General features: G+C 36.9%; 1 protein-coding gene across 1 annotated transcript in view; it reads left to right on the top strand.

Annotated features, from left to right (window-relative positions):
• Positions 1 to 2,488: 2,488 nt before the first annotated feature.
• LOC108068350 (uncharacterized) overlaps positions 2,489 to 17,314 on the top strand; it is a 67,685-nt gene continuing 52,859 nt past the window's right edge. The window contains exons 1-2 of the mRNA XM_070213699.1: positions 2,489 to 2,665; positions 7,655 to 8,027. The gene's annotated coding sequence lies outside the window, so the exon portion shown is untranslated. The remainder of the gene's footprint in view (positions 2,666 to 7,654; positions 8,028 to 17,314) is intronic.

Here is a 17,314-nt window from a genome sequence, read left to right as displayed (position 1 = left end):
AGAGGGAGCTGTTGCTGATTAGGCCCCATGTTGCTTGTTCCCATTGGAAAACATTAGGCATGATGCTGCAACTGGGGTCGGCCAACCTACTGTGCTTGCTGTCGGAACCGACCGTATAAAGTATATATATTCTTGATCAGTATCATTAGGCGGTACTACAAAATCGCATTAAACGACCTTAAAGTCAAATTTGTTTGGATTATATTCTTAAATTGGATCATTCATTGAGCAAATAATGAAATGACCGTTATGTGGCAAGCCTGCAAGCAGTGTCGCTCTACAGCTGGCAATTCTCCTTCGCACTTTCTTAAGCTGAGTATAGTATATATATGTATATATAATAGTCGAGGTAGCGTTCGATAGTGCCCTCCGTTGTTATACCTTTAAAAGTTTATTGATGAACGTAAACAATTTAACGCGCTTTAAGGTCTTTAGATAACTCCAATCTAGTGTAAACTTGGTGATATACATTGTTCATAATTAACAAGGTAATTAAAATTGCACTTGATGTTTAATAATAGCAAATATTATACGCATAATTGGTGGTAGTCTAATTGGTGCCTAAGTGGAATTTGCCTGAGGTATTTGTTGCTTTATGTCCTGCCGGGGTCATCATGCATGAAACCCTCTTCGTGTGTGAGGAAATAAGGCGGAAAAGGGGGAAAATTGGCTGGCAATCGATGACATATAAAATATAGATATACATTTACGTGAGTGTGCCATCAAATTTGCGGGTCACAAGAGCGACCGTCCTAATGCGGAGTTACGGTCGGACTTGTCTATATCGAATTTCAACCTTGTATTTTACATGTCGACAAAAAAAGAAGGGGCGAAATTTATAATTTTCAATTTTGTAAATCGATTAAGCTTATTATTCTTCAATTTACTTGGAGCATGCCACTTTTAGTTTTAATTCATCTATTATTTAAGCATTTTTCTTAAAATTGAAATTGTTAAGATCTATTAAAAAAAAAATGTACTATAAAAAAAGCTAAGAAAGCTACTTAAGTGCATGGTTTGATTTATGGAAGCTCTACTGTGGGCAGAGGTGTAGTTAAAAAGGGGTACGTGGGGTATCATGCTTGTAAAGTGCTTTTGCCTGCATATCCTTGCTGCCTCGTGCACTTGACATTGGCTTTCGAATCGGGTTTGTCGCGACATTTTTGCTCATTCATGCGGGGCAACGGCAGGGGGCAGGGTAGGGGGAGGTTTGTTCCGAGGGGCAAGTGCAGGATTGGCCTGGTAATGGCATAATCGACCCCCATTTCGACCCCCTCCCCTTTGGTATGTTGGCCACGTGCCGTGCTCTTTCGGCTGTTTCTGCCTTTCCTGCTTTTCCGCTTTTCCTGCTGCTGCTGGACTTTAAACAGCAGCCAAAAAACCTTGACATTAGGCAGCCGTCGACGAGGCACAAAATCCACACAGATACTCCTCCCTGCATTTGTGTGCAAATCGTTCTGCAAAAAAGGCTTCGTACTTGAGCTGTCCTACCCATACATTTATGTTCGGAACAAAAACTGTGGTATGGATTTCTTAAAAAATTATCGTTCGGTGTAAATTGTTATGATGTCATCGTTAATTATAAAAAAATAATAAGTTTTTAAATATAAGTTTTCTCTTGTGAATAGATTATGGATTTAATTTTATAGGCGACAGCAAACAAAATGTTTACCACGAATAGAACGATAAAGTAAACAAATGGTTAGACAACATTAAAAAAAAAATGTTTTAAAGATGTTTAATGTACAGTGTACATTTTATTATTGATAAATATTTCTTACTTATTAGTAAGAATTTAATTTGTTTTTTATTTTTTTTTTAAACATAACTTATCAATGTTTTCTATTACTAAAAAGTTTCCTGTTTTCTATCTATAAAGGTGGATTTTATATGTAATATTAATACACCGATTTCGCAATTTGAACTACCCCTATTTCATTTCTCTGTAGCTCTGAAATGCGTTTAATATCAATCAAGAATAAGCTCGTAAACCCTTTGTGGGCCATCAATTAGTCGGCAGTTATTTTCGGTGACCCCAAGGTAGGAGCGAGTGTAATTGAAATACCTGTATGTTCAGTCACTGCAATTGCAATTGAATGGCTGCAGTTGTTGCTTTTGCTGCTGACGAAAGCATAATAACAAAAACACAGATGTTCCGTCAGCAGGTTGCATTTTAAAGAGAGACAGAGAGCCACTTTCCCTTCAGAAATCTCTCTCAATTTCGCACTGCGCAGGACTTGCAGCACGGCAACACTGGCCGTGGAAATGCGAGGAAAATGCGGTGGAAGTCCTTTTGTTTATTCGCTTGCGGAACGCGTTTCTCGACGGTTGGCTTCGCTCGCACAGCAGGAAACGGAAGTGGTGGCAAAACGTGCAATATCCGGCGGCAAACCACAACAGAATAAACACAACAAAATAGCCATAAAAAACACAGCTGTAAACACAGCTCCCAAAATAAATAGTTAAATTATCATATAGAATATATATCCAAGAAATATAGCATAAGTTTGTGTCCGCTTGTTGATCAAATCAATAATCAAAATTATTCCAAATAATTAAAAATATCAAGTGCTTTTGGAAGTTATAAATGTCTAAACTTAAATCGCGTTAAACCCCCAGTTAAATATCGATTACAAAAATAACGAAAAGTTTGTGAAAACGATTTGTAAGTGCCCCAAAGAATTTCCCCCTACCCCTCCCCCTGACCTTTCACCTTTCTTTGTGTGCCACATTCTCTTATATTGTTGTGTGTGCGTGTGTTTATGTATGTTAATTAAATTACCGTTATGTGTGCTTACCATAACACAGAAACACACATTCACAGAAAAACCAGCTCTATCAGAGTAATTATAAAACACAAAAAAAAAACAAAGAACAAGAAAGGAAGCTACCTTCGGCCAGCCGAAGCTTATATACCCTTGTAGATAAAAGAATACTCACTCGGTGCAGTTCCAGGGATTCCAAATTCAGCGTTTCGATTTATTTCAATTTTGTTTTTAAGTAGTCAAGAATCAAAACGCCTACTTCCTACAAAGTTACAATGACTTTTCTTATATTTGTTTGGGAGCCTTAAGATATAGTGGTCCGATCCGGCTGGCTCCGACATATGTACTACCTGCAATAGAAAGAAGACCTTCGGGAAAGTTTCATCGCGATAGCTTTAAAACTGAGAGACTAGTTCGCATAGAAACGGACAGACGGACAGACGGACATGGCTAGATAGACTCGGCTATTGGTGCTGATCAAGAATATATATACTTTATGTGGTCGGAAACGTCTCCTTCACTGCGTTGCAAACATCTGACTGAAATTATAATACCCTCTACAAGGGTATAAAAAGAAAAACAAGAATGAAACACAAAACAACAAAAACAAAAGGCCACTGAAAATCCATTTCCCATTTCCTTGGGCTTTCCCCGCCGCTTTTCCCCACTCATCATCGCATGTTTTGCCCGCCCTGACACTTGGGGCATATTTCTGTGTTAACTGGGCTGTGCGTGTGTTTATTACTGCGACTACGGCCATTGGCACGTACATACATCGGACGGAGGACCCTCAGTTCGCCGTCCATGTCCTTGCCACGCCCCCCGCCCTGCGCCCCTGCTTGCCACTACTCACAGTTATTAAGCGTCTTATGGCAACTCTCAAAGCGGCCCATAAGTATGGTATAGTTTTTGTTATTCCCCCTAAGGAGACATCCCAGAAACACTCGGAGAAAAGGATTAATAATAACCATTTCTAATCCTTTCTCAATCAAGTGAGATATTTTTTAAGACTATTCAGAATCAATCCAATTAAATCATTTGAGTACAAATAGAAATATATGTCTTGAAAAAATATTAAGTATCTATCTTTTGACTTATCACTTCAATGTTTACCATTAGCCAAGTAAACCATTTTATCACAAACAAACTGCTTAGAATTTAAATGATTCATTTCTGTCAATAATAGTCATTCTGCTACACAAACATATAAATATTTATGGGTTTGCCAAAGATGATTTTGTTCTTAGTGTAGAAGCAGCAGGTGCATTTGACTCAGAATTTCAGGTGAATGCAGGCAGCTTCTGACCAGAAATCATCGCAAAAGCAAATGTTACGCTTATGGATATGGTTGGGGGATAGTCAGTCGCCCGGTTAACCCATAGCCGCTTTTATTGGCCTTTGTTACACTCACCATTTGGACAACTTTTATGTTCGGCCCCTTGCACATCAAATTGATGATAAATTGCAAATTGCGGCCATAAAACCCCCAGAGAGTTATTGAAAATTTCACGGAAAAGGTCGTAAGGTAGCGATGAAAAAAGGTATGGCCTTTCATATTTATGTTATATCCTGCACACATTTCATAAATATTAAGAAAGCAATAGATATAGAAATTCTTCTGCAGCTGTTGATAAATAAATGTGTATTTCCTCTTCTTGAAACGTGTTCAGGGAAAATGTTGCCTCTGAAAAGAAAAATTAATTTGAATTAATAATTTGACTTTATACTTGTATTTTTTGCATTCTAGTATTTTAAAAGAATATGTAATTTGCTAATTTAACAGAGAGAATTGAAACCTTTAAAAACAAAGCGAATAGAACTGTTCCTGTAGTTTATTAGACACTTCCCTCTAGTTTCGAAACTTTGATCTAACATTCCATTGGTACAGAAAAAGTTGTACTGAAAGCTTTTTAGTGTTCCGCGTATTTCAATTAGGGAAGGCAAAAAAACGAGCTCTACACAACATTAAACATTAGTGTGTTGTCAGTTAGCGGATGAGTGGGCCAATTGCGATGGTCTGACTCAATTAAACGACACCGACTGCAGTTGGTCCTTTGTTGGGGGTATTTGCAGGGCCAATTCAGGCGGTTTGTCGGGATAAGAATGGCGACATCTTCGACTGGCACATGCCCGTATGCAAATTGCGCCATAATCTCCACTGAGCGTCGGGCATTGAGTCGTCCGTCGCCTATTGATTATCAGTTTTGCATACTAATATGCCCCAGTCGGGTTGGCAGTGCATTGAAATCGAGCTCAATAAAGTGACAAGCTCTGTGTCCCACTGTTTGTTTCTCTCCGTCCCTGTCGCTCCCGCTTTCCGTCTCTTTCGCTCGTTTGCCATGGCAGCTGCCAAGGGGGTTCCCCCTTTCTCCTTTGCATGTGTGCGATGTGTCGGGGCTTAAGTAGCTTTGTGTGTGTGGTTCCTAGCATTTTTGTTTTTCGCTTTTCTTGGTTTTCGATTTTTATCACGGCCTTTCCACGAAAAGTTGTCTTTCCCTTCGTTTCTGCTCTTTGCTGGCCTTTTTCTTTACCCTAACCGTGGGTATTACAATTTTAGAAGGATGGGAAATTCTTAGTTATAAATACCCAGAAAAATGTTGTATAAATTTCAATTCTATTCTAAAAGCACTCAAGTAGGGATTGTATTCTACATATCCCTAATATATCTTAAGAACTTCTTAACTTTGCTTTGCTCTAATCAATTTAAAATTGGGTTAAGTCGAATATCCCAAGTAATTCGTAGACATCATAGCTCAAAAAAGGTATTTTCAGCTTCGTCTCTAATTTTTGGACTTTATTTTTAGTTTGTTTGAGAAGTGCCAAGTCGTCGTCAACGTCGCCATTGTTTTTCCTTCTGCTTTATCACTCCGTAGTTCCCTTTTCATGGACGGAATTGTAGGACGGGGTTCTATGTGGGTTCTATCACATTACGTATACGCATTTAGTTCCAATTTTTGCCTCTCGTTCCATGGGTTTTGTTTTTATTTTTATCGGTTTGCGTGTGTAAGCGATTGTTGTGCTTGAGTCTTAGTGTGTTACTGTGTTTGCATTGCCAGTGGCGGCTGTTTTTTTTTGTCTGCTTCCGCTTTTCCTCGACTGTTTTCCACTTGCTTGTGTATTTCCGCTGAAGTCATAATGGGAAACAGCTGATAATACACGCCCCTCCCGCAGCTCCCTTATCGAGTCCTTCCCCGAGGGACACCAAAAGGGGGGCGGGGCAGCTATAAAAGAGTTCTGGTAATGGGCGTGTTTTTTTGGGCTTTATGTGGCACATCTTCTGTTTATATGAGGCCTGCTCTTGTTCCGAGTGCTGAAACATTGATTTGCCTTTAAATTATCTCATGGTATGCTGCTTAATACATCCGTATTTCCGCCTGACTTACCAAAAATAAATGGAAATACTCAAGCTGACGTCGGCAGTTATTAGAGACTTTATAATTCATGCGTCATTAATGATGATTTAAAATCCCTAGGAAATGTTCTCACAGTTGGATTATTTATTGACCTGCTTAACATTTTACTAAAATTATCACAATAATAATAGTAGCAACAAACACGCTGTCAATTAAAATTATTACATTGTTTGAGCAACATTTCAATATTATTCAGAAAAATACTTTTTCACTCTAATCCTTGTCCCATTTAATGCCTGTATGTGGTACATGTTCTGAATCAGAACAATCAAAGTTATAGCTATCCCCCACTTGCTGGGCAATACGGCCTAAACAATCAATCTTACCACAATCCATAACATTCGACTAAAACATACACACAAAAAAAAGCACGTCGCCGTAAAATCGATAAGTCCAGGTAATTTTCTGGTTATTCCTACTCATATCGTTTTTACCTGAAATATTCATAAAATTTACATTAAATAATATCATTTTGCCGAATTCTCTCTCTCGAAGATTCTCTAACTTCGAAAAAGAGCGCAAGAATCAATATGGCGAGCAAAATGACTTGAGTGGAAGAGAGAAAGTCGTATTCGAAATTCGAACTGACGTACTTCGAAAGCATGTTTTCTCGCTCGCACTAGTATAAGTTTTGGTCGACCATATCACATTTACCTGGCCCCATATCAAGTTAAAAATGATCTTAAAAAAGGTCAAATTGACCTACGATTCATATCGAGTTTTTTTTGGGTGTAAAACAAGCAGCAAAATCTCATCGATGGATATCGATGGGCAGACTCTAGGCAGCTGTCAGTTGGCATTAAAAGTTGTTTGAATGGCGAATTATAATTGCATTTGGTCATTTTTATTTTGAGCAGGGGGACCAGAGCCCGAAAAGGGAGAAGGATTCGGGGAGAAGTGAGTGATTTATGGTGGGAAGAACGCATGGCACACAGGGCGTATGATAAATGTCTGCAACAAGCTAAATTTGTTAAGGATGGAAATGAAATTACAGAAGTGCTCAAAGCGAACACAAAAGCAAACAAAAACAGGCACGCACAAACACAGAGAAAAATCCTCAGAACTTAATAAAGGAGACTCAATCATTAAATAGTAACGCAAGCAACTAAGGTATCTAATTTTTCTCAGACATCCTGTAAAACGAGAACATATTTGGGGAGCTCTGAAATATATTGAAAAATAGTATTAAAGTGGTATTATCCGAAAGTATAAATACATGTTTTTGGAAAAATAGTTTTATGTCCAAAATATCTTTTTAAAGTTTTTATAAAAATATTTCTAATCTATTTTAATGAATATTTTTTAATACTATCCCAATATTTTTATTAGTGCATCTACATATACATTTGCAATATTAATGATGCTGCTGCTTATGTAAATTGAAAGCAAAAAGGAGACCGCAGAGCATCATCATTATCATCATCATCACGTGCATCATCATCAACTATAAAACTGTTTTTATTCTACCATTTCCAGCGGAATCAGAGGCACAGAAAAGAAAGCAAGGCAAACAAACGATATGCGTATAGGCCAGGCCAAAAAGGACAAGATAACAAATCCCCCAGCAGCACTTAAGGCATAAATCTCAAACTCAATCAACCATTTGAGGCTGAGAAAAAGGAGGGGAACAGAGCCGCCAGACAAGGACAAACGATCCGAGTGGCTTTCATCTGGATATTGGGACAAAGTATAGGGATAAGGAACAGTAACAGTAACAGGAGCACTAGGAGCCAGGAGCACCCCCATCATCATCATCCTGCATGTTGATTTCAGCTGAAATTGCGACCGCAACCAAGGACAAACAAACTCACATTGAAGGAGAAAGCTTTCAAGGACACAACATGGCCAGGTGAGTCGAGTTTGGCTTTCTCAAAAGTGTATTTTACCGGTAATTTATACATTCATTCGCCTGTCAAAATATATTTCCAGTTCAATGCAAACGAAAGCGAAAAAAGAAATTCGCATTTATCATTGGTTAGCCGAAACAAATGACAGTGCGGCGGGGTGGCCGACATTTCTGGGGGATTTTTCCTTAAATAATAAAAGTGAAATTGCTTTCAATTGCTTTTCGTTGTTGGAGCACATGTAGCCGTCGAGGGAAAATACCCAGCTGTCCGCTAGGGAATTTCAATGTGGGGGAACCTAAGAACTTAATATAGAATCCATTTAATGACAGACTATTTAAAGAATTTCCCACGCTCCTTCAATTAGCAAACAATCCACAAATTCAAGCGGAAAACAAGTTTTAAGACCAATTTATTGCAACAATTTCTTCGTTCTACATTTTCAGCTCATATATTTGAATCAAAATGGTTATTTTTGTAGAAAATATCGTACTTTTTTCTCTCTGAGTGTCGGGATACTCGAACTACTTTCCATTACGAATCCTGTTTGAAAAACAATAGGGAAACTCAAAGACCTAAATCAGTTACAGAGGTCTTACTTATTCGTGAGCAGTTCAATTGTACTCCGCCTGTGTGTTAGCACTACAAAAACGAGTATACCAAAACCGCAATCGAAATATTTTAAAATTAAAATTCTTTAATTTTAACAAACGGATGCAAAAAACGGCCATAAAAAGGATAAATTATTGACTTAGGACCTAATGAAAAATGCGAGTAATGATATAAAAAATGTCACAACGAAACATTTAACGGAGCATTCACTTAAACCAACTAAGGGCATCAAGTTCCTCTTATAAGGAACTGTTTTCCCAGACTTGATCTGATCTGTGAAAAATTAAGTTCAAGTTAATCTAACCTGCTACAGAACAAAAGTCGTTCAATTAATAAAAATCTTCTAGTAACCAGAAAAAATCCCTCATAAAGATGACAAATAAGCTACGGATAAACTGCGATAATTTGGATACAGCCAATCATTGAAATCACCTTGACTAAAGAAAAAGGGATTATAATAGGATAATATATTTTTAAGCATGCCCATACTCTCGTGGAATCCCAGCTAAATTTATAAAATTACGCTATTTTTCCACTTTCGATATTATCGATACTATCGGAACAAAAACTTAAGAAAAATAAAAACAAAATTAAATTGAAAATGAATGTTTAATTCATAACACGTATGCCAAAAAAATCGATCTATATTTAAGCGCTAATAAATTAACAGAAGTTCAGCCTTGTTTTAATTTAAATTATTTAGCTAAAAATAGTTTTAAAACCATCGATAGTATCTATGGTGCTTTAGATGGTTTTACCAACCGCAGTAATTAGCTCCCTAAAAAAAATAGACTCTTTTTATTTATTTAAATAACTGAGGTATAATACAAATTTATCATTAAACTATTTAAGTAAATAATTATTTGATTATAATCAAATTTAAATTTCTATAAATTCGTTATAAATATAATTAAATTTGTCCAATTTGATAAGTGATTTACTCTGTTTGAATGTAGGCAAAACTGGTAGTAATGAAAATGCGAAGGACATGATGGCCACGTTGCAGGGACACAGCTGCCAATGATGGCTAATAGTTGGCGATGGCTCTGTCTATAAGTTTTACGACTGCTAATGTGCGATCCCAGTTTCTGGCCAAGTGGTGTGTTGGGCTTAATGGCGGTTCCACAACAGTTTGCCGTTCGCAGTTAGCGAAGCTTCACTGCCGTCACTTAAAGGCGATTTGTTGTTGGTCACAGGCCTTGTAGTTTCTACATTGCCACCCTTTCATACGGCTTCTACACTGAAACAAAATTGATATGACTTTTTCTATAAGCTGATGTTGAAAATTATTACACTTTAATTGGGATCTGAGAGTATACAAAAATGATTTTAATTTTAAATATTTGTTATTACTACTTTTTTCGAAACATATAAATAAAGCCATTTAAAAAAATGTATTCCTTTTTAAAAGGTTTAATGGTGTAATAGTGTGCAATGAAAGTTACTTTAAGTTAAAAGCGGATTTTAAATATTTATTGAATACCGTTTCCTGAGTGCATAAGGACCTCTTTATCGCCGCTCCAGCGACTTTGTGTGTGCTGCAGGAAAACAATGGAAAAATTTCAAACGGATATGGATACATTTCCGGCGCGTGCTAAGTACGCAACAGCGAAAAGACAATGAGAAATTGTTTGTCATTAATTTAATTCCACTAAGGAAGACGTGCACACAGTACACATGCATTAAAAAGGCGTCTCGGTTTTAAATTTCATGCGCTCCACCCATCGACATGGGAGTGTTTTGTCAGTCGTCCTTCGACCGTAAAAAAAGAGGCAAAAGCAAATAATTTGAGGAGGTGGACAAAAGTCGCACGATGGGAGGGGTGGTACTGCTACAAAGCAATACAAATGACGCTGTCGGGAAGGCGAAATCGAGGAGGAATCGTTATCTGCCTGTATTAATGGAGGCTGTTTGTCATCCAAGCAATATATGATAAATATTTATTGAATTTATTATACCCTTGCAGAGGGTATTATGATTTCAGTCAGAAGTTTGCAACGCAGTGAAGGAGACGTTTCCGACCCCATAAAGTATATATATTCTTGATCAGCATCACTAGACGAGTCGATCTAGCCATGTCCGTCTGTCCGTCCGTCTGTCCGTCTGTCCGTCCGTCTGTCCGTCCGTCTGTCCGTCTGTCCGTCTGTCCGTCCGTTCCTACGCAAACTAGTCTCTCAGTTTTGAAGCTATCGCGATGAAACTTTCGTAAAAGTCGTATTTCTATTGCAGGTAGTATATATGTCGGAACCGAACGGATCGGACAACTATATCTTATAGCTCCCATAGGAAGGATCGAAAAAAAAACGGAAAAAAACGGAAAAAAAATTCTAGCTCCGGTGTTTTTTGAAATTTTACCTTCTACTCTTGGGAGTATTTTTCTTTTTAAATTTCTGAATTTCGATTTTTTTTTTTTTTTAAATCGGATCACTATATCATATAGCTGCCATAGGAACGGTTGAAAAATTAAATGGAAATTAATGGGAAAAAAATTATATCTTTGTTGGTTTTTATTACATTCCCTTCTGCTCTGGGATATGACTATTTTGAAATATTTCCGAATTTCGATTTAAATTTTTAAAAGATCAACTACTATATCATATAGCTGTGATAGAAACGATCGAAAAATTAATGTGAAATAATAAAAAATTTAACATTTTTGCGATTTGTAAATTAATAGAATGATCTGCAAGGGTATATAAGCTTCGGCTTGCCGAAGCTAGCTTCCTTTCTCGTTTAGATTGAAATAAATTAATTTAACAATAAATTTTGTGTTATAATTTGTCTTTATTTATTTATTGTTTAAATATGTATCTTATCAAAGTTAATTGTTTTAAGATAAAATCCAATTTTTATGCATTTTTCTTGTTCCTAGAAAGATATAACTCATACGACACGTGGCTCTCGAAAACTACCAAGTTTAAAAGTGGGAAATAACTTTTATACTTGTCTCAACAGTAATGTTAAACATTGAAAAACATTAACATGTTTTATGCTGTTCCTTTTTTAACATTACAGATTACTCGTTTAATTTAAAATGACACAGCAACATCGACTAAAATTAGAATTATATGAAATGAATGACAGGCTCTAAACAAAGGAATATAAATAGCTATATCATCCCTCGCTGATGTTATAAAACACTGCAGTTACCCTCCTAATTCCTCCATCAAATCGTGCTATTTATTGTGAGGGTGGTAAAGGAAGATCCACAGGTGAACGCAAAGACTGAAAGGAAACTGACGTCTGACTGCCATCATCTCATGTGTTCCTGGTCAGATTTTGATTGGCCATTGCACAACAACATGGCTAATCTTCCTTATGGCCCCTGATCCCCAACCTCCCCTGCTTTTCACCTGCGTGCGAATTGCGTCAGAGCCAAGATTAATGGGTTTTCATGTAAGGTTTCCATTACGTTTTCATTTGTTCACTTTTGTCATTGATTCGGTTTTTGTTTCAGTTTTTGCTTCACTTGGTCCGCTTTTTTTCTCGGTTTTAGAATGAAATTCAGTCATTTTTTGAGCTGCCATTTCGATTATGCAAAATTATAAAACGCTAAAGATTATGTTTTTTCTATGTCAGTTGGCATTTCATTTGCTCATGTTGATTTTAAAAATATTTGACAGCAAAAAAATATATAATTTTAATCAGCAGCATAGAAATGAGAAAAATAAAGGTCCTAACGTATTTAATTTATTTAAATTTAGGTGGAAACTAAGGTTTAACTTAACCACGTTTGAAGTACAGGAATACTCCGAAAGGTATAAAAGAGCAATATTTGAAAACATAATAAAATGAATACCAAATACAACTATCGTCCTTCAAAATATTTTAATAAGGAAAATAAATAAAAAGCATTTTTAAAACAAATTCCTTAAACGAGAACATATCATGACCTAGAAAGCATTCAATTAAAATAGCATCAGACCGTAAACTACAGTAAGCTATGACCAAAGTTTAATTATTCATTTGAGAAATACTTTAAGCGCATTCTGAATTTTCATTTTTCAGCTCAGTAAAGTGAACATTATTTTCTCTTGACTGGAGTTGAATTTCGAGTCCAATGCGATTTGTTGGCCAACCGAAAGGAGGCAATCGCTCAGCCGTAAATATTTCGGGTGGAATTTCTATCATTTGACCTTGTTCCCGTGTACATATATATTTATAGGCATGAACGTATGGGTGCTTTTGGCAGTGTGTGCGTGATTCTGAGTGTGTATGCTGTTGCGGATTTCAGCTGTCGCTTTGATTAGGCCTTCTGCACAAAAACGTGGCCCAATCCTTTGCGCTCGGCTTGACTTCAGTTGGCGTTCCATTCGCCGCATATCCTTGCTAGTTCATTAGCAGAGTCCCGGCTGTATCGCCTCCTTTTTCAACCCACTTTATGCATAACGAAAATTGTATTTTGGTAGCAATGTCATTTGGCTGTGTTGGCCATTTTCATGGTGGCTCTTATGTCATGACCAACAACAATTAACGTTTATGTCGCCAGGGGTATTTCTTTTTTATATTTTTCCCCTTTTTTCCAGGGTTGTTGCGTCGCACCTTCCACAGAGAAAGAGAGAAAATGAGAGAAAAACTGGGAGCCAGCGAAGCCTTAGGAAAGTTTTTATTCAACTTTTTCAGCAGCAAATGAAGCAAAAGTTTTAAAGGCAAACTTAAATGAGCAAGGACACAATAATCCCCTGCCTCGCCCAGCTTCAAATGAGCCATCAAAGGAAAGTTAAGGCCAAGTCGGCCCTTTCGGCATCGATTGCCAGTTTGTCCTCCAAAAACAACAGACCAAGTGCGGTTTCAATGCCATGCCCTACAAACATTAGACATTACTTTATATAATTATTAGGGGAATATTTATAATGTCACTCTTAACGAACTGCAGATACAAAATTTAATCTTTGCCAAAGTTACATTCCTTGTTTTTAAAGGATTTATAATTTTATAAATTAGGTACATAAATTCATTATTTTCATTGTACTGAATTTATATATTCACAGATTTTTCCCACAAAACTAAAATACTTTTTCAAGATTTTTCATACCGTTCCTAATTAACTAACTTCTAAGTAATTATACATTTAAAAGTCATTACCAATTTAGTTTGGAGACATTATTAAATTAATTTTGTGCAGCCCACTGATCGTGGAGGTGTTAACGCTTGAAAGTGTTACAAATCTATTAATGATCGCCTAACATTAGCAGGCACTTATAGATGGCCCAATTAAGAGCAATTAATGGGTGAAATAATTGCAAACAATTAAAATCGCTAGCCAACACTTGACCGGATTATTGAGGCAAAAGCGTTAAAATGAGAGACGGAGCGGATAGCTTTAAGTGGCCTCTTGGCTGCGATTGCCACCCACTTTTCCATCCATCCCGAGCTCAGGCGGTGGAGAGTCTGTCCTTGCATACAAAACAACTCATTATAAAGCAAAACAAATTGTGGCAAACATTTCAGAACGTAATTTCTCTAGATTCCAATCGTTTTTCCGCAGTCCTGGCAACCTTTCTTTGGGGGAAAATGCGGGGGGTTGTTATTTGTCTTGAGCTTTGCGGCGACATTTTATCAAGCTTAGGTGCGGGTCCAGTCGGAAAAGCAGGGAAACAGCTTTCCCAGCCATTTGAGTTATTTAAACTGCGCTTGCGGTTAAATTAACGCGATTTATATGAATTTATCGCTGCCCACTCCAGCATATTTTCCCCTGGTTTTTCTTGTCTTAGTTAACTTGTTTCCCTTGTCGAGCTGAGCGCACATTTTTTGGCTTTTGTTTGTCCCTGCTCGGGGCGAAAAATGAAAATTTCCACGGCAGTTTTGCGGGGCGTGTGGAAATCTTTTTGGGATTTGCATGCTCCCAGCGTGATTTCTGGCTTTATTGCCGTGGCAGTCGACCCCGGAAAACCCGCTCCATATTTCTTTCTTGGCCTTTTTTTTTGTTTGTGCTCGCATTTTGAAGGCGAATCGATTTATTGTTTTTTTTGTCTTTGCTTTATTTTTTGTTTGATTTTACGTTGCGCGCGTGACGAGCGCAGACTTTGTTACGTGCTATTACATGTTATTGATCTCCACCCACCGCCCACTCTATTACTTTATTTTTACACCCTTTGACACAAACATAGTTGCGACTAATGTGTGTTCTTTAATAACTGTGGTATTAGTTTATGCATTTTTTTACCATGTGAAAAATTGAATTAGGCCACATTAAAAATGTAAATTAATAATGCCCATAATCATAATGCTGATAACACAAAGCGAGGGGCAAATAAATTCTAACGTACGTTTATTTGCAGTTTAATTTATTCTTTATTATAAAATATCATATTATTTGTATTTAATCAATAGATAAGTTACACATTAGTCTTTACCTAATTGATTAATAGGTAGGTATGTACCTTTGGATAATTTTTTTTAAATTAATATAACTATTGAAACTTTGTATTTTTTTTGTATTTGATAAAAAATATAACATTTGTAAAATTGGATTAGTCCTAATAGAGCTAAAAGTTAGGTATGCCAATTAACTATTTTTTATATGTTTAAATTATTTTGTATTAATTTACATTTTTAGTTTTCAAATGAAGATGTAATTTAAATTTAAATGTTTAAAAAATTTCGTACAATTTTATATCACATTAAAATTAACAAGTAGCCATAGCTATAAATAAATTTATAATATGATATGAGAACCTCCTTTATAATTTATTTATTAGGTTTGATGGTTTAATTTTCATTATTTATTTTCTTCCACAAACATGAATAACGATTTGAAACAGTTTATATTGTGACCAATAAATAAAGAAAAATTGAAATGGAATTAAACAATAGAACAATTAAACATAATGATTAAAGCTTTGTATAAAAGCTAATTTAATATTTAGATAAACAAATAAATAGATAATCTTAATATAGCTAAAGTTTATTATGTTCCTGACCTGAAACTAATCGCCTCTGAATAGAAAACCGCTGCAGACATATGAACTCGATAATTAAGGACACACATGCACTCATGAACGATAATTCCCTTTGGAAGGCATTAATTTTCCCATTTTTAGGTCATTATCCGTGTCGAATTACGTTCGCCTGATGATAAATCAATGCCAGATTCTCGTTTAACTTTAGGAATCAAATACATTTGTTCAGCTGCAGGGGACAATTATTTATGTGTCCAGTGGTCTTTTTTTTTGGTGCTAGCAGGCTTTAAGTTTTAAGGCCGTGCAGCAGGGCGTATGCGCAATAATTGGATTCGCAGGCGAAATGAATGATTCATTGGGCGGTCAAGATGGTATTTAAACGACGGAACCCCTTGCTCGACAGCCTGTTTGCTTAGCCCTCCAAGAGCAGGCAGCTGGAATCGCTCGGAAGATAAACACGGAGGCCAGAGCTCCGAGTTCTAAGCGCCGCAGCATCTTTCAATGGCAACGGCTGCAATCAGCAGGCAGTGCGTCCTTCTCTTTGTCGGGGATAAACAGAGTCCTTGCGGAGAAGGATGAAATCGGATGGGGTCCTCTACAATCTGGCCACACGAAGTGCACATCGAGAAAATCGAAAAAGTGTGTACAATTGAGGAAGGGGCAAAATAGATAAATACTACCGATTTTACGTAATTATGGAACATTAAATCTTTAAGCTGTTTGTGCCTTTTTACTTATTTCAAGATTATAATGTTCATTGTTAAAGACTTAGTTTTTGAAAAAATCAAGTTTGTATTTTACTTCAATAATTTCTAATTAATCATCTCAAATTTTCTTGAAAAAAGTTTAAAATTTTTCTGACATCCTGTTTCTCGAAGTGTGCGCCTTGGGCTGTAATCAGAAATGAAAAAGTGAAACAACAGAGAGGCTGGGATTGCCGAGGAAATGAAGTGCGGAGTGTCGGGGGATTGGGTGTCCATCAGATGTGTCCATCATTCGGTGAATGCCGGGGATTAGTTGTGTTGATGGGATGGCCGAAGTCCCTTGTCCAGAGTCCGATGTCCAGGAGCGGGTCCTTTCCTTTGTCGTCCCATGTCCTTTGATTGCTTAGTCTGCTTACAACCTGCTCAGGTGCCTCCGATGAAAGGACCCAGGATGACTTAAAGTCCCAAGTTTATGGAAAATCTGAAACGGGATTACAGTGGCCATAGGTCGATTACCAAAAAAACAGTAAAATAACCTGCTTTAATTTAAAAATTACTTTATAACTAGGTAAAGACTATAAACATTATTCAGGTTTTATATTTGTTACAGAATTCATTCTGCTATCCTTTTAATTAAAAACATTATTTAATAAAAGCAACATGTTTAAGAATTTCTTGCCAATTGTTTGGACTCGTAAAATTTACTAGTACAACAATATTTAAATCAACCTCCTCGTTGAAAATTAAAGCCACCCAGTTTTATTGTCTCATTCTTGGCAACAAATTTATTTCTTTTTTCAACTATTACCAACTCATTTTGAGTCCTAAGGCTTTTGGCAGAAGTGGCGAAATTGCGGACGTTTCGCCATATGATCCCAATGCTCCTCCGGAAGTTTTGATGCACTGAATCCCTCCCTTTTTGAACGAAGCTACCCCCTCTTTTTCCCGATTTTCCAACTGTTTGTCACTTATAGCGCCCCGCGAATTTCTGCTGCTCATTATGGAACCGGGCGACTCGTTTGCCTGCGAATAATGAAGGGGGTACATCATTATCGCATCTCGCCCTTGCCGCTT

The sequence above is a fragment of the Drosophila takahashii genome, chromosome 2R (genome assembly GCF_030179915.1).
Source record: "Drosophila takahashii strain IR98-3 E-12201 chromosome 2R, DtakHiC1v2, whole genome shotgun sequence".
Lineage (NCBI taxonomy): Eukaryota > Metazoa > Arthropoda > Insecta > Diptera > Drosophilidae > Drosophila > Drosophila takahashii.
Note: the sequence above shows the minus strand (reverse complement) of the source record. Positions and strands in the feature narration are given on the sequence as shown.